This window comes from Eurosta solidaginis, chromosome X (genome assembly GCF_040869045.1).
Source record: "Eurosta solidaginis isolate ZX-2024a chromosome X, ASM4086904v1, whole genome shotgun sequence".
Lineage (NCBI taxonomy): Eukaryota > Metazoa > Arthropoda > Insecta > Diptera > Tephritidae > Eurosta > Eurosta solidaginis.
The window spans coordinates 110,060,448-110,082,504 of NC_090324.1; the positions used below are offsets into that span (position 1 = coordinate 110,060,448).

The 22,057-nt window shown below is 38.6% G+C and overlaps 1 protein-coding gene and 1 pseudogene across 1 annotated transcript in view; both read left to right on the forward strand.

Moving 5' to 3' along the window:
* The window catches only part of LOC137234507 (probable G-protein coupled receptor Mth-like 5), a 78,045-nt pseudogene extending 58,020 nt beyond the window's left edge, over positions 1 to 20,025 (forward strand).
* Pur-alpha (Purine-rich binding protein-alpha) overlaps positions 1 to 22,057 on the forward strand; it is a 1,789,254-nt gene that overhangs the window by 1,076,028 nt on the left and 691,169 nt on the right. The window lies entirely within an intron of this gene.

The window sequence follows — 22,057 nt, forward strand, 5'->3', positions numbered from 1 at the left end:
ATACAAATACACCATAATAATTTACACGGCCAAAGCCATAATAATTTACACGGGTCATCAATTCTTTCTCTGATTCAAAATCTGAACTACCAGCGCTACCGTCAACAGCTCAGTGTCATCATTGCCAGTAGCGCCGATAACACGAAACTCGTGCCTGACACACAAAAGTCGTTTCACTCAATAGCACAAGTAAAATGTACTACGCACTCACTACTAAGTAGCGTCAAAAATTCGCTTGGAGTCATTTCGTCGATGAGCTACCATTGAGCTGGCACCGCATTGGCGCTGGCGCCATGCAATTTACATCACTAAAGCTGCGCGAATGCCCAGGCTCATGACTTCAATACTTATATTTACTATGCTTTAAACTTTGAATACACCGCTGAAGTTGCTGCGCATAAAATGTGTACTAATAAATTCCAATCCGCATTATACCAAAAATTTTTGAATATAAAGATATTGCATGCGCGAACTTCGGTGGAAAGCAGCGGAGCGTAACAAAATTCTAGTAGGTCACTTTCACCACACCAAAAACTTTAACACAATTTTTAACATAATTTAAGCACAGAAATACACTGATTGGAGTTTTAGTGAGTAAAAGTTAAAATTCTGAACACATTAGCTGAATAAAAAGTGTACAAATAATTATTAAATAACAAATACAGAGATGGTAGTTTAACAAATTCTGCTGTGGTAAATGGTGAATGTGACCTACTAGAATTTTGTGAAGCTTGCCTCACACGATTTTTCGTCTATGCAATGTCTCTATATTATATCGTTTCTGATTATACGCAGATGTAACTGAAATATGTGTTTTTGTTTCACCTCCTTTACTTGTATTTAAAGCTTTTCTAAGAACAAGCTTCTATTACTTGTTAATAAAATTAACTAAAAAGTAAAAAATAAAATTAAAGAAAAAAAAACTTTTTTAAAAATAAGCTTTTATTATTTTGGTTAATAAAATTAACTAAAAGTAAACAATAAATTGACTCTAAAGAAATATAACACTTTATAAGTTCATTGTAAACTTAAACGAAAATTAGGCTTTTTCGTCTGCGACAAAAAAATTCTATATTGTACATAATTATATATTTTTAACATTAAAACTTTACACCTAAATTATTAAATCTTACAGTTTATATCACAGTCCTAATTGTTCTAATAAAAGCGTGTTACATTGCGATATCAAGAAAATGAGATCCTAAATGTTCTTAATTATACCATCAAAATTTAACACGTTTTTTATTAGAACAATTAGGACTGTGATATAAACTGTAAGATTTAATAATTTAGGTGTAAAGTTTTAATGTTAAAAATATATAATTATGTACAATATAGAATTTTTTTGTCGCAGACGAAAAAGCCTAATTTTCGTTTAAGCTTACAATGAACTTATAAAGTGTTATATTCCTTTAGAGTCAATTTATTGTTTACTTTTTAGTTAATTTTATTAACCAAAATAATAAAAGCTTATTTTTAAAAAAGTTTTTTTTTTCTTTAATTTTATTTATTATGCATACATATAGTAATAGGAGTAACGTTCCTGGCAAATTTCATCATGATATCTTCAACGACTGCTGAATTACAGCTTGCAAAACTTCTAAATTACCTTCTTTTAAAAGTGGGCGGTACCACACCCATTGTCCAAAATTTTACTAATTTTCTATTCTGCGTCATAAGGTTAACTCACCTACCAACTTTCATCGCTTTATCCGTCTTTGGTAATGAATTATCGCACTTTTTCGAGTTTTTGGAAATTTTCGATATCGAAAAAGTGGGCGTGGTTATAGTCCGATATCGTTCATTTTAAATAGCGATCTGAGATGAGTGCCCAGGAACCTACATACCAAATTTCATCAAGATACCAAATTTCATCAAGATACCTCAAAATTTACTCAAGTTATCGTGTTAACGGACAGACGGACGGACGGACGGACATGGCTCAATCAAATTTTTTTTCGATACTGATGATTTTGATATATGGAAGTCTATATCTATCTCGATTCCTTTATACCTGTACAACCAACCGTTATCCAATCAAAGTTAATATACTTTGTGAGCTCTGCTCAACTGAGTATAACAATTAAAGGCTATAAGAGCGTCAATAAAAATATATTAAACAGAAATTTATATTTTATTTGTAAATTGTAAATTAATTTAACAAAAGGTAAATAGAAAATGAGGCAATGCCTTCAAAAACCTCCCTTGTGTGGGATAACTGAGAATTAAAGATTAGGTTAAAAATTAGAATGAAGAGCTAAAAGAAAAACAAGTAAGGAAGGCTAAGTTCGAGTGTAACCGAACATTACATACTCAGTTGAGATCTATGGAGACAAAATAAGGGAAAATCACCACGTAGGAAAATGAACCTAGGGTAACCCTGGAATGTGTTTGTATGAAATGTGTATCAAATGGAAGGTATTAAAAAGTATTTTCAGAGGGAGTGGGCCATAGTTCTATAGGTGGACGCTTTTCGAGATATCGCCATAAAGGTGGACCAGGGCGACTCTAGAATTTGTTTGTACGATAAGGGTATCAAATGAAAAGTGTTATTGAGTATTTTAAAAGGGGTGGGCCTTAGTTCTATAGGTGGACGCCTTTTCGAGATATCGCCATAAAGGTGTACCAGGGGCGACCCTAGAATTTGTTTGTACGATATGGGCATCAAATGAAAGGTGTTAATGAGTATTTTAAAAGGGAGTGGGCCTTAGTTCTATAGGTGGACGCCTTTTCGAGATATCGCCATAAAGGTGGACCAGGGCGACTCTAGAGTTTGTTTGTACCATAAGGGTATCAAATGAAAGGTGTTAATGAGTATTTTAAAAGGAAGTGGGCCTTAGTTCTATAGGTGGACGCCTTTTCGAGATATCGCCATAAAGGTGGACCAGGGGTGACTCTAGAATTTGTTTGTACGATATGGGTATCAAACGAAAGGTGTTAATGAATATTTTAAAAGGCAGTGGTGTTAGTTGTATATGTGAAGGCGTTTTCGAGATATTGACCAAAATGTGGACCAGGGTAACCCAGAACATCATCTGTCGAGTACCGCTAATTTATTATACTCAGTTGAGCAAAGATCACAGAGTATATTAACTTTGGTTGGATAACGGTTGGTTGTACAGGTATAAAGGAATCGAGATAGATATAGACTTCCATATATCAATATCATCAGGATCGAAAAAAAATTTGATTCAGCCATGTCCGTCCGTCCGTTAACACGATAACTTGAGTAAATTTTAAGGTATCTTGATGAAATTTGGTACGCAGGTTCCTGAGCACTCGTCTCAGATCGCTATTTAAAATGAACAATATCGGACTATAACCACGCCCACTTTTTCGATATCGCAAATTTCGAAAAACAGAAAAAGTGCGATAATTCATTACCAAAAATGAATAAAGCGATGAAACTTGGTAGGTGAGTTGAGCTTATGACGAGGAATAGAAAATTGATAAAATTTTGGACAATGGGCGTGGCACCGCCCACTTTTAAAAGAAGGTAATTTAAAATTTTTGCAAGCTGTAATTTGGCAGTCGTTGAAGATATCATGATGAAATTTGGCAATAACGTTACTCCTAATACTATATGTATGCTTAATAAAAATTAGCAAAATTGGAGAACGACCAAGCCCACTTTAAAAAAAATTTTTTTTTTAAAGTCAAGTTTTAACAAAAAATTTAATATCTTTACAGGATATAAGTAAATTATGTCAACATTCAACTCCAGTAATGATATGGCGCAACAAAATGCAAAAATAAAAGAAAATTTCAAAATGGGCGTGGCTCCGCCCTTTTTCATTTGATTTGTCTAGAATACTTTTAATGCCATAAGTCGAACAAAAATTTACCAATCCTTGTGAAATTTGGTTGGGGCTTAGATTCTGGGACGATAACATATTTCTGTGAAAAAGGGCGAAATCGGTTGAAGCCACGCCCAGTTTTTATACACAGCCGACCGTCTGCCCTTCCGCTCGGCCGTTAACACGATAACTTGAGCAAAAATCGATATATCTTCACTAAACTCAATTCACGTGCTTATCTGAACTCACTTTGTATTGGTATAAAAAATGGCCGAAATCGGACTATGACCACGCCCACTTTTTCGATATCGAGAATTACGAAAAACGAAAAAAATGCCATAATTCTACACCAAATACGAAAAACGGGATGAAACATGGTATTTGGATTAGTTTATTGACGCAAAATATAACTTTAGAAAAAAACTTTGTAAAATGGGTGTGACACCTACCATATTAAGTAGAAGGAAATGAAAAAGTTCTACAGGGCGAAATAAAAAACCCTTGAAATCTTGGCAGGAATAATTTTCGTGGTATTATATATATAAATAAATTAGCGGTATCCAACAGATGATATTCTGGATCACCCTGGTCCATATTTTGGTCGATATCTGGAAACACCTTCACATATACAACTACCACCACTTCCTTTTAAAAGCCTCATTAATACCCTTAATTTGATACCCATATCGTACAAACATATTCTAGAGTCACCCCTGGTCCACCTTTATGGCTATATCTCGAGAAGGCGTCCACCTATAGATCTAAAGCCCACTCCCTTTTAAAATACTCATTAATACCTTTCGTTTGATACCCATATTGTACAAACGCATTCTAGAGTCACCCCTGGTTCACCTTTATGGCGATATCTCGAAAAGGCGTCCACCTATAGAACGAAGCCCCACGCCCTTTTAAAATGCTCATTAACCTCTTTCGTTTGATACCCATATTGTACAAACGCATTCTAGAGTCACCCCTGGTCCACCTTTATGGCGATATCTCGAAAAGGCGTCCACCTATAGAACTAAGGCCCACTCCCTTTTAAAATGTTCATTAACCCCTTTATTTTGATACCCATATCGTACAAACAAATTCTAGGGTCACCCCTGGTCCACCTTTATGGCGATATCTCGAAACGGCGTCCACCTATGGAAATAAGGATCACTCCCTTTTAAAATACTCATTAACACCTTTTATTTGATACTCACATCGTACAAGCAAATTCTAGAGTCAACCCTGATCCACCCTTATGGCGATATCCCCAAATGGCGTCCACATGTAGAACTATGGCACACTCCCTCTTAAAATACTCTTTAATACCTTTCATTTGATACACATGTCATACAAACACATTCCAGGGTTACCCTCGGTTCATTTTCCTACATGGTTATTTTCCCTTATGTTGCCACCATAGCTCTCAACTGAGTATGTAATGTTCGGTTACACCCGAACTTAACCTTCCTTACTTGTTATATATATAGATTTTTATTTTTCACACTTCACTATAATATTAAAACGAAATGCAGATTTTCGTTGCTTTTGAAATTCGGTTTAAAAATTGCAGATGGAACAACTAAAGACTCTCCTGAATTAAAACAAAATGTCATAGTACCTCTAAATCGTGGGCCCCCTCAGAAACCCTGGGCCCAGGGCTAATCTCCTCCGCCCCCCCCCCCCCCCCCCCCTTCGCGCCGGGCCTGGTGATGTGCTATACTTGATATCATTCGCTATAATATTTTTTATTGATAAGCACGTTGTTTAATTAAACACCAACCAATTACACGGAAGTATATCCGCACCACCTCAAAATGTGAGTGCCGATGCGTATACGTAACATTTTATTATTACGTATAAACGAATACAAAAATTTGCAATAAAATAATATTGCGACTATAAACTGAGATATAACCTCTCCTATATTTCAAGGTAGATCAAACTACACACGGGGTGCAAAACAAATTCAAAATCGGTTCATCAGTTTAGGAGTCCATTGGCCCCAAATATAGTGACACCTGATTTTTATATATTAAGACATACGAAGATTATGAATGAATCCTCTCGGGAGAGATGTCATTGGTAATCCATTACAGGTGTGGAAATGTGTGTCATATTTATTTTAATAGAGAGAAAAGAAAAGAATAAGAAATATCGTAATTCTTAGAGCATAGGTTTTCTTTGAGTATACTCGTATAACCCAACAAACAATGTAAACAGATGTAAATTTTTTTGAAGTTATTGTTTGCGATAAACACTAAGCTTAGTAAACGTTGAACTTTTTGGATAAGCGTGAATTAATCGAAATGGATCGTTGCCGAAACGGTTACCACACGTTAACTTATAATTCATTTCAGGGAAAACTTTGGTTTTAAATTGGTTACTAAGATTTTTTATAAGTCGATAATTGTACTCAGTTGAGCAGAGCTCACAAAGTATATTAAGTTTGATTGGATAACGGTTGGTTGTACAGGTATAAAGGAATCGAGATAGATATAGACTTCCATATACCAAAATCATAAGGATCGAAAAAAAATTTGATTGAGCCATGTCCGTCCGTCCGTCCGTTAACACGATAACTTGAGTAAATTTTGAGGTATCTTGATGAAATTTGGTATGTAGGTTCCTGAGCACTCATCTCAGATCGCTATTTAAAATGAAAGATATCGGACTATAACCACGCACACTTTTTCGATATCGAAAATTTCGAAAAACCGAAAAAGTGCAATAATTCATTACCACAGACAGATAAAGCGATGAAATTTGGTAGGTGAGTTGAACTTATGACGCAGAATAGAAAATTAGTAAAATTTTGGACAATGGGCGTGGCACCGCCCACTTTTAAAAGAAGGTAATTTAAAAGTTTTGAAAGTTGTAATTTGGCAGTCGTTGAAGATATCATGATGAAATTTGGCAGGAACGTTACTCCTATTACTATATGTACGCTTAATAAAAATTAGCCAAATCGGAGAAGGACCACGTCCACTTTAAAAAAAATTTTTTTTTAAAGTAAAATTTAAACAAAAAATTTAATATCTTTACAGTACATAAGTAAATTATGTCAACATTCAACTCCAGTAATGATATGGTGCAACAAAATACAAAAATAAAAGAAAATTTCAAAATGGGCGTGGCTCCGCAATTTTTCATTTAATTTGTCAAGGATACTTTTAATGCCATAAGTCGAACAAAAATTTACCAATCCTTTTGAAATTTGGTAGGGGCATAGATTTTATTACGTTTACTGTTTTCTGTGAAAATGGGCGAAATCGGTTGAAGCCACGCCCAGTTTTTATACACACTCGTCCGTCTGTCCTTCCGCATGGCCGTTAACACGATACCTAGAGCAAAAATCGACAAATCTTTACTGAACTTAGTCCACGTACTTACTTGAACGCAGTTTATCTTGGTATAAAAAATGAATGAACTCCGACTATGACCACGCCCAATTTTTCGATATCGAAAATTACGAAAAATGAAAAAAATGTCATAATTCTATACCAAATACGAAAAAAGGGATGAAACATGGTAACTAGATTGGTTTATTGACGCGAAATATAAATTTAGAAAAAACTTTGTAAAATGGTTGTGACACCTATCATATTAAGTAGAAGAAAATGAAAACGTTCTGCAGGGCGAAATAAAAAACCCTTGAAATCTTGGCAGGTATTACATATATAAATAAATTAGCGGTATCCAACAGATAATGTTCTGGGTCACCCTGGTCTACATTTTGGTCGATATCTGGAAAACGCCTTCAACTATACAACTACCACCACTCCCTTTTAAAACTCTCATTAATACCTTTAATTTGATACCAATATCGTACAAACACATTCTAGAGTCACCCCTGGTCCATCTTTATGGCGATATCTCAAAAAGGCGTCCACCTATAGAACTAAGCCCCACGCCCTTTTAGAATACTCATTAACACCTTTCATTTGATACCCATATCGTACAAACATATTCTAGAGTCACCCCTGCTCCACCTTTATGGCGATATTTCGTAACGGCGTCCAGCTATAGAACTAAGGCCCACTCCTTTTAAAATACTCATTAGCACCTTTCATTTGATACCCATTTTGTACAAACGCATTCTAGAGTCAACCCTGGTCCACGTTTATGGCGGTATCTCGAAAAAGCGATCCCCTATACAACTACCACCACTCCCTTTTAAAACCCTCATTAATACCTTTAATTTGATACCCATATCGTACAATCAAATTCTAGGGTCACCCCTGGTCCACCTTTATGGCGATATTTCGAAACGGCGTCCACCTATAGAACTAAGGCCCACTCCCTTTTAAAATATTCATTAACACCTTTCGTTTGATACCCATATTGTACAAACGCATTCTAGAGTCACCCCTGGTCCACCTTTATGGCGATATCTCGAAAAAGCGACCACCCATACAACTACCACCACTCCCTTTTAAAACCCTCATTAATACCTTTAATTTGATACCCATATCGTACAATCAAATTCTAGGGTCACTCCTGGTCCACCTTTATGGCGATATCTCGAAACGGCGTCCACCTATGGAACTAAGGATCACTCCCTTTTAAAATACTCATTAGCACCTTTTTTTGATACCCATATTGTACAAACAAATTCTAGGGGCACCCCTGGTACATCGTTATGGAGATATCTCGAAACGGCGTCCACCTATAGAACTAAGCCCCACGCCCTTTTAAAATACTCATTAACACCTTTTTTTTGATACCCATATTGTACAAACGCATTCTAGAGTCAACCCTGGTCCACCTTTATGGCGGTATCTCGAAAAAGCGATCCCCTATACAACTACCACCACTCCCTTTTAAAACCCTCATTAATACCTTTAATTTGATACCCATATCGTACAATCAAATTCTAGGGTCACCCCTGGTCCACCTTTATGGCGATATTTCGAAAAAGCGACCACCTATACAACTACCACCACTCCCTTTTAAAACCCTCATTAATACCTTTAATTTGATACCCATATCGTACAATCAAATTCTAGGGTCACTCCTGGTCCACCTTTATGGCGATATCTCGAAACGGCGTCCACCTATGGAACTAAGGATCACTCCCTTTTAAAATACTCATTAGCACCTTTTTTTGATACCCATATTGTACAAACAAACTCTAGGGGCACCCCTGGTCCATCTTTAAGGCGATATCTCGAAACGGCGTCCACCTATAGAACTAAGCCCCACGCCCTTTTAAAATACTCATTAGCACCTTTTTTTTGATACCCATATTGTACAAACAAATTCTAGGGTCACCCCTGGTCCATCTTTATGGAGATATCCCTAAATGGCGTCCACCTATAGAACTATGGCCCACTCCCTCATAAAATACTCTTTAATGCCTTTCATTTGATACACATGTCATACAAACACATTCCAGGGTTTCCCTCGGTTCATTTTCCTACATGGTTATTTTCCCTTATGTTGTCACCATAGCTCTCAACTGAGTATGTAATGTTCGGTTACACCCGAACTTAACCTTCCTTACTTGTTTATATATGTAATACCACGAACAGTATTACTGCCAAGATTCCAAGGGCTTTTGATTTCGCCCTGCAGAACTTTTTCACTTTCTTCCACTTAATATGGTAGGTGTCACACCCATTTTGCAAAGTTTTTTCTAAAGTTATATTTTGCGTCAATAAACCAATCCAATTACCATGTTTCATCCCTTTTTTCGTATTTGGTATAGAATTATGGCATTTTTTTTTAATTTTTCGTCACTTTCGATATCGAAAAGTGGGCGTGGTCATAGTCGGATTTCGGCCTTTTAAAACCAATACAAAGTGAGTTCACATAAGTACGTGAACTCAGTTTAGTAAAGATACATCGATTTTTCCTCAAGTTATCGTATTAACGGCCGACCAGAAGGACAGACGGTCGAATGTGTATAAAAACTGGGCGTGGCTTCAGCCGATTTCGCCCTTTTTCACAGAAAACAGTTATCGTCCTAGAATCTAAGCCACTACCAAATTTCACAAGGATTGGTAAATTTTTGTTCGACTTAAGGCATTAAAAGTATCCTAGACAAATTAAATGAAAAAGGTCGCAGCCACGCCCATTTTGAAATTTTCTTTTATTTTTGTATTTTACTGCACAATATCATTACTGGAGTCGAATGTTGACATAATTTACTTATATACTGTAAAGATATTGAATTTTTTGTTAAAATTTGGCTAAAAAAAAATTTTTTTTAAAGTGGGCGTGGTCGTTCTCCGATTTTGCTAATTTTTGTTAGGCATAAATATAGTAATAGGAGTAAAGTTTCTGCCAAATTTTATCATGATATCTTCAACGACTGCCAAATTACAGCTTGCAAAACTTTTAAATTACCTTCTTTTAAAAGTGGGCGCTACCACGCCTATTGTCCAAAATTTTACAAATTTTCTATTTTGCGTCAAAAGGTCAACCCACCTACCAAGTTTCATCGCCTTATCTGTCTTTGGCAATGAATTATCGCATTTTTTCGGTTTTCGAAATTTTCGATATCGAAACAGTGGGCGTGGTTATATTCCGATATCGTTCATTTTAAATAGCGATCTGAGATGAGTGCCCAGGAACCTTCATACCAAATTTCATCAAGATACCTCGAAATTTACTCAAGTTATCGTGTTAACGGACAGACGGACGGACATCGCTCAATCAAATTTTTTTTCGATACTGATGATTTTGATATATGGAAATCTATATCTATCTCGATTCCTTTATACCTGTACAACCAACCGTTATCCAATCAAAGTTAATATACTCTGTGAGCTCTGCTCAACTGAGTATAAAAATCCAATTGTTGAGGCGAAGATTGACTTCGGTCAATTCTTTGCCAGGCTTATGAAAGAAGCCGGCAATTTAGGAATTAGAAAAATACAGTTTTCATTAGGAGACAAATTGTTTAAAGATAATTATACCCGGGTAGACACATTTAAAGAAATTGGTACCAAAGTTCTCAAAAATTTAATTATAGCATTAACTCCAGAAGTTATGCATGTGACAAATAATGAAAAAATGAAAGAAATTCTTCACAAATTTCATGACGATCCTGTTTTTGGTGGCCACCCAGGAATAAATGGCATGACAAATAAAATAAAACAAAAATACTATTGGAAAGGAATGAAAAATGATATCAGAAAATATATAAAAAATGCGCTCATTGTAATAAAAATTAAATAATTAAAAATTATAAAGAGCCTATGATTATAACCGAAACGCCCACAAAAGCGTTCGACACAGTACAAATAGATACGATAGGCCCTCTTCCCATAACGGAAAATGGAAATGAATATGCAGTTACTATAGTATGTGACTTGACTAAGTATTAGGTTGCAATACCAATACCCAGCAAACACGCAAAAACAATAGCCAAAGCGATATTCGAAAATTTTATCTTAGTTTATGGTTGCATGAAGACAATTGTAACAGATATGGGAAGCGAGTATAAAAATAGCTTATTTGAAGAATTATGCAAGCTTCTAAAAATAAACCATAAAACGTGTAGGGTGTCCACCATCAAACTTTAGACACAGTTGAACGTAGTCATATAAGATTCAATGAATACGTACGTTCCTACATATCCATTGACAAAAATGATTGGGATGAATATCTTAAATATTTTGCGTATTGTTACAATACTACCCCATCTACAGTTCCTAATTATTGTCCATACGAACTAGTATTTGCCACAAAACCCCAGACTTACAAATTTTTAAGGGAAAACACAGTAAGCCCATTATACAATTATGAGGCTTACGACAAAGAAATTAAGTATAGGTTACAAATAGCGCAAGATAGAGCATATAAATTAGTAAAACAGGCTAAGGAAAAACCAACAATCAGTTATGATAGGAAAACAAAATATGAAGAAATAAATTTAGGAAATTTAGTGTTAGTAAAAAATTAATCAGGGCATAAGTTAGATAGTAGGTATAAAGGATCCTTCAGAGTAGTAAATATCGATGAAAACAATAATTGTACATTAATTCCCTATAAGGTAGAAAAGACCGATAAAAACAATGTAGAAAATAGAAACATAGAAAACATAAATAAAACTAATAAAAATAAGAAAATTGTAATACATAAAAATAGACTTAAATTCATAGAATAAAAGCACTTTAACTTTATAAACACAAAAGAAAATTTCTATTGTATGCAAAAGAAAAATACAATAATAAAACAAAGCAAAAGAAAAAAAAACAAATGTAAACTATTCTTTGGAAATCAAGCTAAATGTCGCAAAAAAAAAAAAAAAAAAACCAGCAATCAAAGTAAGCACAAACGGATTCAAAACCATTAACCTAACTTGAGGTGCCATAGATAATTCGTGCACAAAACTATATATGTCTACTCTTTCAAAGGCGGATGGTGTAGCTTTCACTCATTAAGTTATTCATTCATTTGTACAAACATATATTTCAACCAGTTTATATACATATATTTTGTACACCGTGCATCATATGGTAACCTGAGCCTTGGTATGTCACTGTTTAGAGCTTGCTCACGACAAGCCTTACCTATAGACAAATTATTAACATGATTCATTTATGCTTGCGTTGCACATCCCACAGCCAATTTTAATTATGCTTAGAATGCAGTTCCCAGGGAACTGAATTGAATGTATATGTGTGTTATACTTAGTTTGTAAGGATTAGTGTAAGTCAGTATTTTAGCTCATAGAAATTTTGTATAAAAGTGTTTAGGCCACAATCCTAAATATGGCGGTGCACCCTCGTATCGATTTACTTTTCCTTTTCGTTATCTTTTCACCTCACATTTTTCATTTATTCATATCGGTTTATACCGATAACCGTTTACCCCGCCGGATAATAGTTAAGCCTAGGATTCGGTGGTGACCGCCAACTAAAGTCTTTTTACCTTTGTCACTTCTTTTGCGAATGTTTAAGAAACCGCCAGCAGCCAAGCCACCGAAGGTAAGTCTTTCCATAATACTAAAAATTATAAAATTCATTTTACACTTCCGTCATCGGAAATCTTGAATTGTGATTAAGTGGATTAACTCCGAATTTGCATTTACTTTCACCTTAATAAACATTATTGTGTATCCTTTTATAACGAATTCGTTTGTGTTTTTTCCTTTATTTTCTCCCCACCACTATTGCGAGCGCGCCCTATCTTGGTCTTGCCGCCGTAACATTTGGTCCTTACGCGCCGAGAAAGTTAATATTTCGAAACGAAGCACAAATTTTACCATCAAAAATTAACCAGCACGTGTGAAAAACCTAAGAGCTTAGATATTATTTATAAAAGGTATCAAATTCACAAATTAAAATCAACCAGCGAAGAAGCAAAACGAACGAGCAACACATAAACTCCAACTGGTCATCACAACACACATACAGCCATAAAATCATCACTACAGCTAAAACGAATCAAATCATCAAACGATATCACGTCCATTTATCACATCATCACAATAACATCACATCTACAGTCCACATAACATCACATCAACAGTCCACATAACATAATATCAGATCACATACATTACCAAAACTCTGGTTTTCAGACCACCAAATTTGTGTAAGGTAAGTGGTTGGTTTTGGTGCACATTTTTTTTTATATAGGAACTAACGTATCTAGGGAATGTGTGATATCCATTGGCAAGTCAAAGCAAGTGGAAGTTCATTGTGTATAAACGCACACCTAGCGCCTTTTGATTATCGGCTAAGTCCCCCTCCAGTGGTAAGACTTTTCCGACACAACTCAAGGAAAGACAGTCAGTGGATTTTTTTTCTCCTTTTGCAACAAAATTATCACTGCACCGTGCAACCACACTCTGTTTCTATAGACAGTATTTTCGGTTGTTGATTTTCGGCAACAATCTACATACACTCTCACTTGGTTGATGAATTTGCAAAGAGATACCACAATATTCACGAAGTCAGAATATTCTGCCAGTGAAAACAATTTCATTACCACGATTGGAGTTATGCGGTGCAGTATTGCTGGCAGAAACTTTGGAAACTGTGATGGAGAACCTTAACTTGGGCACATTCAACATACACCTATGGACAGATTCGACCATCGTCCTAGCATGGATTCGAAAACCCCCGTGTTCCTGGTCAACATTTGTAGCTCACAGGGTGACAAAAATCGTGGAGAAGGTAGGAATGAAAGCATGGCATCATGTCGAGTCCGCATCAAATCCAGCGGACTTAGCTAGCAGAGGACTTCCAGCCACGGATCTAGTCGACAACCCTTTGTGGTGGCAGGGACCTTCTTGTCTGCAAGAAGGCAAAGCGAAATGGCCATATCAAGGCGAACAGGAGTACCACACAAACATCGAAGAAAAACGAGTACAAGTGCATGCAGCAACAAACATCAACAATAGCGAGAATATTCTTGATCGGTTTTCCGATCTATCAAGGGCCTTGCGGGTAGTCTCCTACATTATAAGATTCTCGAATAGAACTCGTCCAAAAACTAAAGCGTCTTTTAAAGCAGAGTCGCACCAAATTTCGCCTGACGAAATCAAGGCTACGACTAGCCGCCTCATAAGGATATTCCAAACCAACCACTATGCCGAAGAAATAAGCTCTCTAAGAACTAGGAAACCCATCGCGGCAAAAAGCGAGATCCTCTCTCTAGACCACTTTATCGACGAAGATAATGTCCTTCGGGTGGGAGGTCGTCTCAACGCATCAAGAGACGTACCCGTCGACGAGCGTCACCCGATAATCCTCCCTTACGCCTGCCGACTCACCCGTCTCCTAGTCCAGTTTGTCCACACCATTTCCATACATGGCGGAAACCAACTAATGCTGCGGCTCCTACGCACGCAATATTGGATACCTCGGGTCAAAAACATGATCCGATCCATCATTCACAACTGCAAGGCCTGTACGCTATTCTGGAAACGTTCCCCGACGCATCTCATGGGAATTCTCCCTGCGGAACGTACTACCTTTTCTCGGGCATTTACCAACACCGGGGTGGATTTTGCCGGACCGTTTGACATCAAGTCTTACACCGGACTAGCGACCTCAGCACCGCCGCGTTTCTAGCACGGTTTAGTCGGTTTGTCGCCAGACGAGGATGCCCGAAAAACCTCTATTCCGACAACGGGACGAACTTTGTCGGTGCGTCGAGGGCTCTCTTCTCAGAGTTCAATGCATTCCTCGTTGATGCACGCAACCAAACCCTCTCTAAATATGCCCACCAAACCATGACATGGCATTTCATACCAGCAGCCGCTCCGCATATGGGCGGACTGTGGGAAGCGGGAGTTAAGAGATTCAAAACTAATTTCAAAAATATCGCATCGGATAATAAATTTACTCTCGAGTGGTTTCGCACCCTCCTGTGTAGGATTGAATCCTGTCTCAACTCCCGACCCCTAAGCCCGTCTTCAAATGACCCGTCCGACCTGGAGCCACTTACCCCCGGACCCTTCCTAGTCGGGGGCCACCTACTAGAGTCACGCGAGATTGACGTCAGCGAGAATCGCGCTTCACTCGTCAATCGATGGGAAAAACTTAAGGCGCTGCATCAAACCTTCTGCAAACGGTGGAAAACGGGGTATCTCACCGAATTGCAGAAGCGCGTTAAGTGGAAGCATCCACAATCAAACCTTAAACAGGGAGACCTAGTCGTCATTAAGGAGGATAATCTGCCCCCCAACGAATGGAGACTAGGTCGGATAGCCCCCCTTCATTATGGCCCCGATAACCGAGTTCGAGTCGTCGAACTGGATACGGCAAGGGGACAAACCACCAGACCAATCACGAAATTGGTCCTACTACCCCTCCAGTGAGGGTGAGGGAGACTTGTAGTTCCCAACCGTTATAACAAACCCCGTAACCCAGCTCTCGTTCACCCCGAACGAGGCCAACAAACCCCATAACCCAGCTCTCATTCATCACGAACGAGGCCAACAGAAGCCTACAGCAGATAAACTATCTGCCACCGCATACCCCCCAAAAAAAAAAAATAAATTTTATTCATATCACCACCTCAATATCCAGCGACTCAAGACATTCAAACATCATGCCCCAGGATGATAAAAATGTTCAGATTCAAAGGTATTTTCGGTTCAAAAGTTAATTTATTGTCGAGAAGAAAAAATGTATCTTAAATGTAATTATGCTGAAATAATCCTTTCTGATTCATATCTCAGACCAAATAAAATCTTCAATGAGAGATAAAATTTTAACACGCAGAATATTAATTAATCAGTCAATCAAGATTATCAGGGAAGATTCAGAAAGCTGAATGGAAAATGACTAAAAAATTGTTGACCCTCTAAAGTAAACATCTTCGACTCGCATATGACTCCAAAAATGATTGAAAACTATGTTCAGTTTTCGACCATCAAAGTATTCATATGGATAACAGTCTCCCTACGCTCCCAAAGGGGATCTGAGTTCCACGTCGCTATCCTTCAATAGACTAAAAATAAAAAATGTTTTCTGTAACACTTACCAGACCAGCTGAGGCCTACTCGTTTTGTTAAGGCACCTTATCCACCAACGCTGTATCCATGGGAATCTCACACTCGTCAAGTGCAGCTTGGAGTACTGTTCAACGCCACGTCTATAATTGCCCATCCAACGACATAAATGAGAGCCCACGGTAAACTTTGCGGCAGTGGATTGATACCGGCAAGCGATGCATGCTGTAAATGCGTTAAGGGGTGTCGGACCAAGAAGTAGGAAAGGATGGATCAGACATGATGTGTGCAGCTAGGGGATCCGATTTACAAGTCTGAAACAAAATTAACAACCAATGAAACTACCTTGCAACGAAACCACCGCAGGGTGAACAACCTACCGCTCAGTCACATATATTATTTTTCTCATTGTTCCACCGTGAGGTCACTTTTTGCGTAAGACACAGTTCTCGTCCTTATGTGGATTATCGTGATCTACCTCTAATACTTATTGTGCTCCCTTCATATCGTCGATGTTCAATTCCAACTCAGAATGGCTGGCATGACAGTACTACAAACCAAACGGATATATTACATTAGTTGGTTGTTTGTGTTAGTACGCTGCTGATACTTTGAAATAATAAAGGATCGTGCTTTGGGGCCGTTTTCATCATCTCAGTCATGAACCTATGTGTGCTGGTGTGAGGTTACATTACGCTATCCTCAAACTAGCCATCGCTAAAGGAATCGAAGAATATCGCTGATAATCTGGCCATTTTTTGGCGTGAGAAATGCATGGTTTGGCTTTGCAAACGTGGAAACAGCATCACCCTTCGACAATTCTAATAAGTGTGCCTCGTTCCAGTTCCGAGGGCCATTAGTCGCACCTAGAATATTGTTCAGGACTGTCCAAGAGTAAAATTTTATGGAGCTTGACTGTAGTCCAAACTTGGAGCTTTGAAAAGACTCGGCACCGTTTTGTACCTCCAAGAAACAGCTTCCAATTGAATTTGAGATATTTAGGAATAGAAGTTCAGTAATGTTGGATTGTTTTTAATTGCCTTACTGGAACGTAGCATAATACAAGCTTCACGAATTTGAGGTGAAACGGACAATAACATACAAAGGCATATTATATCAACCATAGAATGAAAAATTCTATCCTTAAACTCGGAACGTTCAATTTGCTCCAATAATTCTATTCGTTCCTTCATAAACAATTGGCGAAAAAACGTTACGGCTTCACATCAACCACAGCAGTACCACCACCAGTGCACTTCAGCCGTTACACAACACGCCCCCAACTATAGATATTATATAAAAAATACTCAAAACAAAAGTTGCCTTCACCATATTAATTCCTGCCACCGGCATTTGTGTGTAGCCGGCAACTGGTTTATGTTTTGTTTCTTCTTCTAGTCTGTATTGTCAACGATTGTTACGGTGGTGGTGTAGGCAGCAGCGAGAGTTTACCTTTTGCAGGCGTTCTAGCAGGAGCAACACCAGAAGAACGCCACTACAGCGACGGCACGCGACCACCAAAGATAATAATACCACAGATGATACAACAAATTTGGTTTTTTGTAAATAAATGCTGCGAAAAATGTGAAATCCATATTGATGGTGTTTGTACGCAGGTTAATGAAAGTGATTACTTTCAAACAATGTTTACCAACTATCAAGGTGCTCATAATGTTGATGTGAAATTTAAGTTTGTTATCGGTATACCAGCTTGTGGCACAATGCAGATATGGCCTATATATCATTATCAAGGTAGCGCAGATCAGTTGGTGCTCTTGGATGATGGAAAATTACGTCGTTATACCAATCCAAATTAGGATGAAGAAGATTTAGAGCTAAACGGTTATGATGCAGATTTAGATGATGAACGTAAATCTTTATTTCATGATTACGCGCAAGGACATTATTGCCTTGATAAGGCCCTTTCCTCAACAGGTCAACATCGGCAAATTCTTTATGCAAATATTTGTTTAGCCAAAAAAGAGATCAAATGGTCTGATTCAACATTTCTTCTGCGCAAAATAATCAATCCGATATTTCATATAATGTCCTTAATAATGCTGTTGCTCATCTCAATTATTTACTTTATACTGCCCACGTTACGTGATCTTGTTGGCAATATAATCACCACAATAGCTGTCTGTTTAATGGCTACACAGGCTGCTGATCTTGTACGTATCTTCACAGCGTTTACTAATCATGTGAGCTTCATTATAGCACACATTATACTCTACGTCAGCTTGTTGGGCGCCTTCTTTTGGCTCAATAGTAATGGTTAGGGGTGCACCGCTTTCATGGCGAGCTTGGCTGTATTTGCACATTTCTTTCTCGATGCTGAATCGTATAGACAGCAAAATCTTATTGGTGATCAGGAGACGATCGGTTGGTTGGGCATGTGTATATTTTTTGCGCCTATTGCCTGCAAAATAATCATCAATATTTTCTTTTATGTAACCACTTTAAAATTGATTAATCGTCGTAATGTCTATGGACGGATAAAGCACAAATTGAGGTCAGAAAGGGTAATGCTAAGAATTCGTCGTGAAAGCCTGCACAATGTAGGCTGGAACATACGTGGTGCCCACTACGCAATCTCCACTTTCTCCCATCGATAATAATCTGAAATGAAACAAAAGAAAAAACAATTGAATAATTTTTTACAGAATTATAAAACGGGAACGATACCAGTATACTTACCCAGCACAAGTTTTCTTCATAGTGAAAATTCATTCAAAATGTCTCTATACTCATTTCTATGAATGAATGACATTTTGAATGAACGAAACAAGGTTGCCACTCGTCTGACTTTGCCGTTTTTTGTTTCTTAAGCGGTGAACATATTGTAGGTGTTACCATGGGACCACAATTCGGATCCGTGAGATCCGACAAGCTCTATCAGTCATACGCGAGCTAGGTAGGTGCCCGACACACCCTACCAACAACTATGGTTCGGGACACACAACAAAACAAAACATGAGAGAAAAAATAAACAACGTAACTCACTTTCCATTATTATTTTTATTAGGAAAAGGTAAGTTTTCTTCCGAACTCAAACTTAGCTTTAGACTGGTTCTTAAACTATAAAGAAATAACGCCCGAATTATATCAGACCGTGAAATTTCCAAGCCTTTCAAGTTTTTATTAGCCTAAACTTAACTGTGGAAAAGCGAATTGGAGATTACGATACAATTTTCAAGATTAATAAAATAATTAAAGGAAACTTCAGAAACTTTATGAAATAGTAATTCAACCAAATGAACTTTGTGAGAAAAACCCCACAAAAAAAAATGAAACATTTCAGAATTCAGGTCGCGTCAGAACTCAAAAGTGAATGTCCTCAAACCATTTCACGACATGACCATTATGTATAATTATGCTGCCCAATGGGCAGCACCGCACAGCTGTCTCATTCCAATGAGTGGAAGAGTTAGCAGCTACCAGCTCTACAAATTACCACACTCGATAGTGTAGGCTATCCCCACCAGGGTTGTGTTGAAATCAACAAACACACCACAATTTGTGATTCTCACACAAAATGGCCAAAATCAACACAAATAATGTTCCAGGGCAGCGTATAAGGGCCACTTTACATTTGTCGCACACGTATTTGCACGACGTCGCTAAAACGGCTATCTCACTCACCAGCCCTGAGTTACAAAGAGCCGTGAAAATACACGTGTAACCCGTGATAACATATGTTACACAAATATAGCGTATATTACTGCATATTGCCTGCATTAGGCAAACACCAGAGAATATAGTTTTTTCTTTAGTCTATATTCAATAATTTGTTAATTTTTATTTTTTTTTCACAGTTGGTGACTGCTTTCAATACCAGAATTTCATTATGATGAGAATATTTACCAAAACTTAAGATACCTTTAGGCGTATCTCAATAAAATTATATTAAATATAACAGTGGTCTCAACCACTACAAACACATCAGCACATGGACATAATAACATAATAAGGTTATTCGTTCCGCACAAACCTTTATCCCGAGTACGCCAACCACAATCTCAGCCACTTAAGCTCCTAGTACCGGCTCATAAGCCACCCAACCTAAGGGCATCTACGAATGTTCTACTAACAATTTGATATTCCAAAATGACTGGATTGTCCCATAAACGCGCCAAGACGGAGGCAGGCGGCAACACATTCAGCGCCCCCTGCCGGCTATGTCAAAAGTCGCACAGCATAAGGCTCTGCCCGATTTACCGGGGCATGACGAAAATGGATCGACTAAAGACGATCATAGATTTGAGATATTGCTCAAATTGCTTATCGCCATTCCACCAACGGAAGACATGTCCCAGCGAAGATCGCTGTCATCGGTGCAACGAGCAGCACCACACGTCAACACACCTCGACGACGTTCCACCACCGTCACACGAGAGTGATGGCGAAGAGAGCTCCGACGGAGCCCTATCAATCCACGTCATTGAACAAACCCTGTGGTGGGAAGCGGACGTCGCCGAGGAAGAGATCGAACGACGGGAAGATCCTACTGCAATACTAGCAACGATACCACCGGGCGGTTCAGGACCACAACGTTTCCGACTGCTCCTACGACATGAAAGGCCTTCAATCGTACAACCCGGGGATGGCGGGGAGACACGTCCTTTCCCCCATCTCACCGCTCTACCAGGGGCCGCCGTGACGACGCGGAACCGCGTACGTCCCGCTCGTAACGACTCTCAGTTGGTAGGGCGGCGCCGTATAACGCTGGCGCGCCAACCAACAACGCCAGCCGGCTTCAGAACGGGACGCCTCCGGCAGACACCTCTAGCAACGACCATTACACGCGCATTTGTAGCCATAGCTCCAACGGCGGTCGTTCGGATAGCAGCAGGAGGAAGCTCCACGCAGTACGCGCCCTTATCGATCCGTGCGCTCCGAACTCCATCATCGATGCAAACCTCGCAAAGGACCTCGGGTTAGAGCGTACCGGCACATCCTATCACGTGAATTGCACGCTTGTTCTACGAGGGAAATACGGGGTAACGGGAGCAGTGACCCAGGCCACAGTGGTGTCACGATATTCACGGCTTAGTCGTACAGCAAATCTGGATCCGTCGGTAGCCACGCCATTCCAATTTATGAGGCTGGCGGATCCAGCTTTGCACCGGTCTACACCTCTCCGGCTCACACTAGGTGCCGATGTCTACGCCAGCCTAATGGTTAGCGGCACACCACCGTCGAACCTAGGCGGGCTGCTGACTCAAGCCACCATATTCGGGTTTGTAGTGTCTGGAGCCCACCAGCAATAATCAGGCATCTGTCCATTCAATAAGTAATGTGCACTAAAATCAACCCACGTATATTTCGACTAACATCTCTTTATTCACAGGAATCCCACGAAGAAGTGTCTGGCGTCGGTCGAATTACATATCCTGGTCATACTATTTTTTCTTCCATACGCATTTACTGCAGGGTCTAAATTTAAGTTGAGATTCGTTAATTTTAAGTTGAGATTCGTTCTCGCGAGCCCTTTGGGACTTAGTTGTTGGGGCGTTACGGTCGTTTCGAAGTTGCTCGCCGCAAGGGGGCCGGCATGTTTAGGCCACAAGCCTAAATATGGCGGTGCACCCTCGTATCGCTTTACTTTTCCTTTTCGTTATCTTTTCACCTCACATTTTTCATTTATTCATATCGGTTTATACCGATATCCGTTTACCCCGCCGGATAATAGTTAAGCCTAGGATTCGGCGGTGACCGCGCACTAAAGTCTTTTTACCTCTGTCACTTCTTTTGCGAACGTTTAAGAAACCGCCAGCAGCCAAGCCACCGAAGGTAAGTCTTTCCATAATACCAAAAATTATAAAATTCATTTTACACTTCCGTCATTGGAAAT